Here is a 10717-nt window from a genome sequence, read left to right on the forward strand (position 1 = left end):
AAATGACGCAATATTCCACTCGCACAGAATTTTACATGCTCCAAGTGTAATTTGCACTCGGCTAGCAAGTGCCGCTGTATGGATTTATATTTATCAATTATTCAATGAACAGATATGAGCTCTGCGGTCCAGTCGAGTAACCGATGTGCTTGTGATCTAATGTTTATCGGTTCAAGTCGCGCTGCTGCTATCGACCTTTTGTTTTTTATTTCATTTGAATTCAAGACATGTAGTTTTCAAATCACACAATTTTACATGTTCTCGATTATAAATTTGTATGAAATACGATGCTCCATTTATGTGCATTTTATAAGATGTAAAATCACAAAATTTTCTCGAACTGTGTATGACCAAGTAGAAGTATACTCAGTCAAAGGCAGGCGACTCTTTTTTTCTGTCTCATTCTCCTATTCCATGTTGAAGTAAAACAAAAAATAAAAAAGAGTACTAACATAAACATAAATCGATAAAGTTAATTATTCTATGAAAAAAGTCATCGGACTTAAAGTTTATTGGAGTAAATGAATTTATTTCAATATTAATACTGTTCAATTATTATTTAGTCACATCGCAATCAAGCAGTGACAAGAGTAATGGAGATAATTAGTGATGTATTTTTTTACTCGATTAATCAAAATAAACGATTAAAAGTCTAAAGTAATCGAGCTAATCGATTAATAGCATTAAATTAATCGAGATTTATATCAGTTTGTAGATAACGTTTAGCCTTAGGCTGCAGACAGAGTGGGCGCGTGAAGCTGAGTCGAGCTGGTGACTGACATTGGCAAATCAAAAGCGGGAATGATACTAGCAGCAAATCAAAAGAACTCTTTTAGAGTACAAGTGAGAAATCGGCTCAGTTTTCACTCTGACAGGGTACCTCTGTTTTGCAGTAAGTACGTTTCCTGCTTTGGTCAGCACCAAGCTCGGCTCAGCTTCTCGGGCTCACTCTGTCTGCAGCCTAAGGTTGATGTCAGAGTGAGCGCGGAACGAGGAGCATCGCATTCACTCTGACAGGTTTGCTTTAATCGAATGAAACTAGCTCGCACGCGCGCCTAGACGCATTGCGTGACGCTTTCACTCTGACAGCAACCTAAGGCTAAACGTTGCTAGGACGAAAGTAGTAGTTTCATCTGTCATAATTCAAGCAACTACGAATTTCAATTCAAATCAGTCCATTCTGCCCACGGTTACAATGTTCATTAATTTTTCCAATCGTTTGATCATAGATTTTATTGAATATTCCGAGAAACTGACAATGTTACACTTATGGTAAAGATTTGTTATTCAACACAAATTTTCATTTGGCAGCTCTGATTCTGTTTATAATAATTCGATCGATTAATTGCATCAATCGATTAGTGCTTTAAGACTGTCCCAGAAAGTATGGACGCAACCAAAAACCGCTGCCATTTCGCAATGGTTCAGAATCTGTCAATTTTTATGGCTGCGTCCTGTTGTTTACACTCTTCTCTAACCACTTGTGCGTTTTCATTAGTTTGTTTCGAAATGCATGGACTTTCAGCAGACCAACGTCGAAAAATTGTTTACAAATTGTGCACAGAACGTGGACTGTCACTGAGAAAGATAGCAAAAATCGAAGGAGTAAGTGAAAAAGCCGTGCGAAATGCAATCAGGAAGTTCGACGAGGATAACACCTTTGAGGATAAACCGAATACGGGTCGAAAAAAAGGTCCTGCTAACACTTAGTTGGATAAACGTATTCTGAAGGCGTTCGAGGAAAAGAAGGAGGTTTAAGTTCGGGATGTGGTAAAAAAAGTGGGCACTTCGAAGTCAAATGTTCTTCGTGCTAAAGAACGTTTGAATCTGCGAACCGACAAAAAGCCGAAACAACCAAAACGTAGTCCGAAACAAGAAGCATCGATCAGGCCGAGGGTTCGAAAGCTGTACAATACGATTCTTGCTGGAAATTTGAACTGCATAATCATGGACGACGAAACCTACGTGAAACTCGATTACAAATCCTTGTCGGGACCACAATATTATACGGTGCGAGAAGGGCAAGTGTTAAACCAGTCCGAGGCATCGATTGAAATCGAAAAATTTGGTAAGAAAGCTATGGTCTGGCAAGCAATTTGCAGCTGTGGTAAGATTTCGAAACCCTTCATCACCACTGCTTAAATGAACAGCAAAATATACATCAAGGAATGTTTACAAAAACGACTTCTACCCATGATTCGAAGCCACAAGGATCCTGTTGTCTTCTGGCTAGATCTTGCTTCTTGCCACTAATCGAAACCAGCGGTAGAATGGTATACTACCAAAAATGTCACTTTCGTCCCAAAAGCCATGAATCCACCAAATTGCCCACAATTTCGACCAATTGAGGAATTTTGGACATTAACGAAGGCACATCTTAGGAAACATGTCTCGGCTACCGAAACACCTCTTTTATTAATCAAAAACCTAATAATCGATTAATACGAAAAAGCAGACATCAATAGAGATAATATTAATTTAGATTTGACATACTGGCTCTCAGACACTCAATACGTGATGATTTGTAGAGCCTGGATGGCAGCTGTCCAGTGACATAAACTATAGAATCTTTATCGTACAATTCTGCTAGTTGATAGTGACAGATATGAGTTCTACACAGATTTTTTTAACGTTTTCATAGCCATTTCTCTGATTTATGCCAACGCCGAAGCTTAACCCCGCCATGACTGATCGATATGTTGCAATATTCAAATCTATCTATCTAAACTAGTTCACAAAACATATATGTATAGTTCATAAAAAGAGCATGGTTGATTCCATTACCATTTCGGCTACCAAATGTTAAGTGTCAAGCAAAACCACCGGCTCCGCTTCAGAGGCTATACATATTTATAAAAAGAACACTCAGAGTGAAGTAGGCATATCCTCAAGCAAAAATCAATATTAAAATGAACCGAATTTCAGCTCATTCATGGCCGGACAACTATTATACTATGCGGAAGATGATCACAAATCACTCAAACTAACGCCCACAGTAAAAGTGAAGCGTCACTTAATTGCTTTCTGATGAACTAGCATTAGTGGCGCAACGAGTTCGATCCGTTCACGGAGAACAACTAACAGCCGTCAACATTCGATCGAGCCGGTGGCCAGCTGGTCGGAGTTTTGTTTTCACTATCCCATTAAGTGTAATTGGAAAACAACTAACCCCTTCCCCAACCAAATTAACGGCTACACGAAGCAAAACAACATGGTAATGCTTGTAGATTATTTTCTATTGCCACTTCATAACCGATGACAACTCGTCCCATCACTCCAACAGCACATTCGAAATCCAGCAACCACTGACAGGCGATCCAATTTGTCCAAGCAAATAATTTACAATTCAAAAAGTCTCTCATTGGGCACCCAGCTCCATGTTCAGTTAGTTCAGTCGTTCGTGTTATTTCCACCAGAGCTACGTCAAAACAATATATTGGAACCCGAAAAACGGACGGTCCCGCGATAAACTTGTACGGTTGGGGACCATAAATTGCTAGCGTGCAATTTCCACAGAAAATACTGAATGCTGAAGCGCATTCGAATGGAAAACCTCTACCAAGTGATTAGAATTACCGACATGATCCAACCCAGCCGGGGAAAAATGACTACACAGTACGACAAATAGGGTAACGGTACCGATGTTTGTTTCCGCTCCACCGTTCATCTCATATATAGAAACCATTGATTAACTTGAGATTGGCTAAGTCTTCAGTGCATTGCCTAAAGGATAAAATGAAAATGGGTACATTCGCTTAGAATTTTTGTATCGTTATAATGGAAGTACTACATTGATCTAAAAGTTCCCGGAATCACCACCGTGTGGCGCTCTCAGTCACCCGATTAAATTTTATTTATTGTTTTAGGTTCAAATTTTCAGCTTGGTTCCTGCATATTTATAAAAGTTACGCTGTATTGAGTACATCTGCGATTGTGCGTGTCATCGATTTTGTACCATTTTAAACATGGAATTCAATTTGCAACAACGAGGGGGGGGTTGGTAAGGTCAAATGATGAAAAAAATCGATGCGATTTTTCTTCAGAACGAAAGCGGTCAACAAAATAAATTCAAATATTTTGTATAATAAAAAGCATCATTCGAACAATATTTTGTAATTTTTTCGTGGAAAAATATTGAGAAATAAGTCGGTGAAGAGGCATTTTTGAGGACGCATCTTAAAAATTATGATTTGCGGTGTCCACTGTATCTCAGCGCAGACTAATCAGAAGTGAACAAATCAAAGCATCATAGTTAGAGCAGAAGTTTTTCTAGACCCCAACGTTTCTGTTTGATTCTTTTAATTTTTTTTAAATATTTGGTGGTTGTTTAAACTCAAAAGTACGATTTTTCACGAAAAAATCGGCCATTTTGTAGCTGTATAAGCTCCCCAAAGTAACAAATAACAAAAATGAAAAAGTTGGGGTCTGGTTTTTTATACGTAGAAAGTGTGTGCAAAATTTGAAAAAAATTGGTTCAGTAGTTTTTGAATGACGATGGACACGGACTTTCAAAACCTGCTTTCGAGAAAAACGCGTTTAAAGTTTATCTATATATATATATATATATATATATATATATATATATATATATATATATATATATATATATATATATATATATATATATATATATATATATATATATATATATATATATATATATATATATATATATATATATATATATATATATATATATATATATATATATATATATATATATATATATATATATATATATATATATATATATATATATATATATATATATATATATATATATATATATATATATATATATATATATATATATATATATATATATATATAAATGGATGTAAGTTTGTATGTTTGTAATGCTATAACTTCGGAACTACTGAACGGATTGTCACCAAACTTGGCACAAGTACTTCTTGCATTTCAGAGATTGGCACAAGTACTTCTTGCATTTCAGAGATGGTTTAGGGAGTAAATTTATATGGGAGGGAGCGTAGCAAGTGTCATAAACAAGAAGGGGTCATGGAAAAATTCATATAACAAGAATCGATACGTTTTGAAGACCGTAGAACCATTTTGCATACCTTAGATATGACTATATAGGGGGTGGATGTAGCAAGTGCCTTTAAATAGGGGGGTGTAATGTTTAAAACGGCATAATTCCGAAACTACTGAACGGATTGCCACCAAACTTGGCACAGATACTTGCTCTTCTGAGATGGTCATATTTTAATGGGGGAGGGAGCGTAGTAAGTATTCTTAACAGGGGGAAATCATGAAAAAAATTGTCAAATTTGACGAGAATCGATACTTTTTGAAGACCATAGAAACATTTTGCATATACTAAATGTTATATTATATGGGGGGTGGATGTAGCAAGTGCCTTTAAAAAATGGGGTGTAATGTTTGTAATGACATAACTCCGGAATCACTGAACGGATTGCTATCAAACTTGGCACATGTACTTCTTGCTCTTCAGAGATGGTCATAAGCGTATTTTTATGGGCGGAGAGAGCGTAGCAAGTGTCATAACCAAGGAGAGGTCATGAAAAAATTCATATAACTTGATGAAAACCGATATTTGTTGAAGATCTTTGAAACATTTTGCATACCGTAGATATAATTTAATGGGGGATGGATGCAGCAAATGCCTTTAAAAAGGGGGTGTAATGTTTGTAATGGCATAACTTCAAAACTACTTAACGGATTGCTATCAAACCTAGTACATGTACTTCTTTCTCTTCAGAGATGGTTATAAGTGTCCTTAACAAAGGTGGTCATTAAAAATATTATCTAATTTGACGAGAATCGGTACTTTTTGAAGACACTTTTTGCATAACTTAGATAAGATTATAAGGATATTCTGTTAGGAGAGAGTGTAATAAGTGCCTCTAAAATAGGAGTGCAATGTTTGTAACGGCACAACTTCGGAACTATTGCACGAATTGCTATAAAATTTTTTACAGTTATTTCTTGCTGTTCAGAAATAGTCATAAAGGGTATTTTTATAGGGGAGGAAGCGTAGCAAGTATCATTAACAGGAAGGGCCAAGAAAAAAAATTCATAAAATTTGACAAGAATCGATAATTTTTGAAGATCATGCAAACATTTTCCATACCTTAGATATGATAGATATGGGGAGTGAATGTAGCAAGTGCATTAAAAAAGGGGGATGTAACGGCATAACTCCGACACTACTGAACGGATTGCTATCACACTTGGTATAACTGCTTTCTGCTCTTCAGAGATAGTTATAAGGGTTTTTTTATGGGGGAGAGTTTTTTTTTAATCTTTTATTTTCTATAAAACAAGAGAGTGGCAAAAATTTCCAGGTCGTATTTTTCTTTGAATAATTTCAAAGAATCGGGTTTTTATTTTGCCGGGAAATTCAAAGAACTAAGGAAAATCATCTTTATCTGTCTATGAACGCGAGTGTATTTAAGTCTCAGCATAACAACAAAACAACTAAACGAATCGCCACCAAGTTTGGCACATGTACCAAAGATGGGAATCGATATTTTTTGAAAAGCACAGATACTTTCTACACTACTCAGGGTAATCATGGAGGAGATTTGTAGTAAGTTCACTGACAAAAAGGAAGTTAAATCAAAATAGAGTATAAGGTTGTTTTGAGGGTGAGAGAGCGGAGTAAGTGCCCCGAACATGGAAAGTGAAAGGGAAAATGGATCGGGTTCTACGAAAAATTGGTACTTCTTTACGAGTGCAGTATATCTCTAGCAACTAAGTGAGGTTCACTAAATTATTCACAAGAGGGAGGGGGAATAAGTATTCTCAACATTGATCTGAATTGATGAAATCAAACAATCAATGTGCATTTTATTATGTAAATTAAGAAAACTATCGACTCAAGGTGATGGAAACAAGTTTACAACATTTGTATTAACTGAATCGTTATTCTAAAGGTTTTTCTCCCCGTTGAACGACCAAAATGGTTAAAGCCTTGGTAAAATAAATTATATAGAAACATTATTCTATAGTACGAATGTAGATGATGTTAAACCGCCTTTCGTTATAAAATAATCATTATCAGATGAAAAATTTTGAGCAATTCATGATGTCATAAAAGTTTTGATAAAGAGGAGGGAGCAAGTGATTATATCCATGGAAGCCAAAGGTATTGTAGATCGAATGTGATGAAGAAGTACGGAAGTATGGAAGTACGTTACAAGCACATATACATATGAAACTCGGAAGTTACTAAAAAGGTATTTATAGAAAGGTGTTTTAAATGTTTCTAACGAAAGGGTTCAAATATAAAACTGACCCAATTTGTCGAGAATACCATGGAAATTATGATTATTGTGAGATCTGAGATGAGACACTGAACATTCGCAATCTGAACATGAACGGAGTATTGTTCAATCGGGTTTCCGGGTCTACGTTATGTTTCATTACAATCAGAGTATTTCACTAAGCAAGACAACTTCGAGAATTTTTTTCGGCCTTCCCTTCACGAAACATTTCCGAGCAACGCCGGGTAATTCAGCTAGTTGTGTATAAAATCGAAGGAAACAATTTATTACTCAAGGGAGCACGTAGGCTCTAACATTCTTAAACAAAGAACATATTTTTTCTTTTGTATTATGTTATAATGATACATTTCGAGAATGTTTTGTCAAATTTTTAAGTCAATCGAAGCAGAAATCTTGGGCCTGTGTGCGCAGCTCTTATTTTTTCGTAATGTGAGATCGGCAACGATGAAGGCCCATAACTTGCTGAGTTTTGTTCCGATAGGTTTCAAAATTTCACAGAATATTCTTGAAATGTTTCACTATCAGAAAATAGAAAGAAAATAATAAATGATTTTAAAAAGTGTTAGACCCTACCCGTCCCTTAAACAATGGATAACCAGTAGGGTGGGACAAAATATTTATGTCAGCTCCACCAAACTTTTCGTGTTCCTTTTGGGTCCCATAAGCACCATGCAAAGTTTTGGTTCGATCGGAGAAACTATATTTTCGCGCCCGATGTTTAAAATTTGTATGGGATTTGGTATGGAGAAATTCACTTTTATTGTGGAACACATTTTTGTTTTCTATATAGGGGTGCCAAATAGAAACTCAAATAGAAACGTAGAAATGTGGTCAGGTTTTGAACAATTACAGCTCAGTCAATTTTGTATCAATTATCAATATTATGTCACCATTTGATTGGAAATATTTCTACGTATTGATTTGAATGTTTATAGCCATGTATTTTTAATTGTATATCATTGAAATGTTGATTATTAGCTAGCAGTGTCCTACTTTGTCTGCATAAAATCTCCAGCATATCGGATTTCCCTGCCATAGTCGACGGTTTTGAAGGAGTAAGCGATATATCAAAGGGAAAGCATCGCTCTGATTGGTCAATCGATGCAAAAGCACGCGAAGCTATAAATATAGGGTGATTTTTTAAGAGCTTGAGAACTTTTTTAAACAATAAAACGCATAAAATTTGCAAAATCTCATCGGTTCTTTATTTTAAACGTTAGATTGGTACATGACATTTACTTTTTGAAGATAATTTCATTTAAATGTTGACCGCGGCTGCGTCTTAGGTGGTCCATTCGGAAAATCCGCTTTTTTATCGACAAATTTTGTTCAGCGATGAGGCTCATTTCTGGTTGAATGGCTACGTAAATAAGCAAAATTGCCGCATTTGGAGTGAAGAGCAACCAGAAGCCGTTCAAGAACTGCCCATGCATCCCGAAAAATGCACTGTTTGGTGTGGTTTGTACGCTGGTGGAATCATTGGACCGTATTTTTTCAAAGATGCTGTTGGACGCAACGTTACAGTGAATGGCGATCGCTATCGTTCGATGCTAACAAACTTTTTGTTGCCAAAAATGGAAGAACTGAACTTGGTAGACATGTGGTTTCAACAAGATGGCGCTACATGCCACACAGCTCGCGATTCTATGGCCATTTTGAGGGAAAACTTCGGAGAACAATTCATCTCAAGAAATGGACCGGTAAGTTGGCCACCAAGATCATGCGATTTGACGCCTTTAGACTATTTTTTGTGGGGCTACGTCAAGTCTAAAGTCTACAGAAATAAGCCAGTAACTATTCCAGCTTTGGAAGACAACATTTCCGAAGAAATTCGGGCTATTCCGGCCGAAATGCTCGAAAAAGTTGCCCAAAATTGGACTTTCCGAATGGACCACCTAAGACGCAGCCGCGGTCAACATTTAAATGAAATTATCTTCAAAAAGTAAATGTCATGTACCAATCTAACGTTTAAAATAAAGAACCGATGAGATTTTGCAAATTTTATGCGTTTTATTGTTTAAAAAAGATCTCAAGCTCTTAAAAAATCACCCTTTATAAGCAAAATTATAGCTAACGTAACTAAGTGCATGTTTGATTTTGGTAGGAAATTTATCGAGGAGAAAAACCGACACAAGGTCCAAACAATGGCTCATACTTTAATACATCTAGCACCACTGCTGCTAGTGGCAAAGCAAAGTCTTGGCATTATATTCCTTTTGTGGAATTTTGCCTTTCTGTTTCAACAGACTTCGCAGCCGATTCTTAGTGTACAGAATCATTGCATGGCTAGTATTATGGATCCTACTGACATTAAGAAGCCTTCCAGGTCGGGGCTCGAACATACGACAACTGGCGTGTAAGAACAGCGTCCTATGCATTGAACCGCCAACCCATGATCTGAGTTGTTTTATGTCTTCACAAAAGTTACTCAGTTCAACATGGAGATTTTTTGTCGTGAATACGACTTACTTTACTATGGGGCGCCTTTTCAAAATTTACCCTGTACAAGAATGGGCAGAACTTAATCGCCAATATCTCTAGATGTACTTAACCCAACAACATAATTTTTTCTACAAGCTATCGGAAATATAATCAGGAATTTGTGAATGAATTTTCAACAGCGTCAGATAACCATAAATAACTGAGAAACAAAGTTTTCTAAAACTTTTGGAAATAATGAGGAAAATTCAACACGCGTGCTTGCCTTTTTCGCACCCAGACGACGGTTTTGAGGTAGTAAAGCGCATATCAGTTCCGATTATTTCCTGAACGAGTATGAAAGGTAAACTTTGATTGAAAATCGTTCATTTCTTCTAGTGCTTCAGACGGAACTAGATGTCAAGGTGAAGTTTCCCCACCAACATTAGCAAGAACAAACCAAGTATAAAGCGTGAGGTCGTGCTTTCATTTGGCCTTCGCCAGCAGTGATGCCATTTTTCCCTGAGGTGAAATCCGTAGATTTGGTTTCAAGTGTACTCATACTCATGTTTGCATAAAATAATTTTTTTGTCGTTTATTTAACCCCGCACGTACAATGGGGCTCTAAGCCATAAAGACAGGCTTCCAGAAATTAGTGATCGGTGGCAAATAGATTACTTATATAACTTGACAGGCCAACAATAATTATGAAGATGATGTAATAATATTTTAAGTATTTTTCCGGATAATGGTCAGTAAGTCATTTGTCAACACCTAATTTTAAGTGTAATTTCTGAAGTTTTTTCTTCTGTTTCTTTTTTGTTTTCGATTACTGTTATAACTGACTACCAGTGAGCGCCAAGTCATCCAGAATCGTACTTTAAAATGAATTTTGACAAATCGGCTATTTTCAGAAAAAAAACCTCAGATTTAATTATTTTCCGTAGATATCTGAAGAAATAATGCAAAATCCGTAGATTTCAAGAGGTTCATCCGTAGATCCGTAGATCCGTAGAAAAGGCAGAAAT

Source organism: Malaya genurostris, chromosome 2 (assembly GCF_030247185.1).
Source record: "Malaya genurostris strain Urasoe2022 chromosome 2, Malgen_1.1, whole genome shotgun sequence".
In the NCBI taxonomy this organism is placed as follows: Eukaryota; Metazoa; Arthropoda; class Insecta; order Diptera; family Culicidae; genus Malaya; species Malaya genurostris.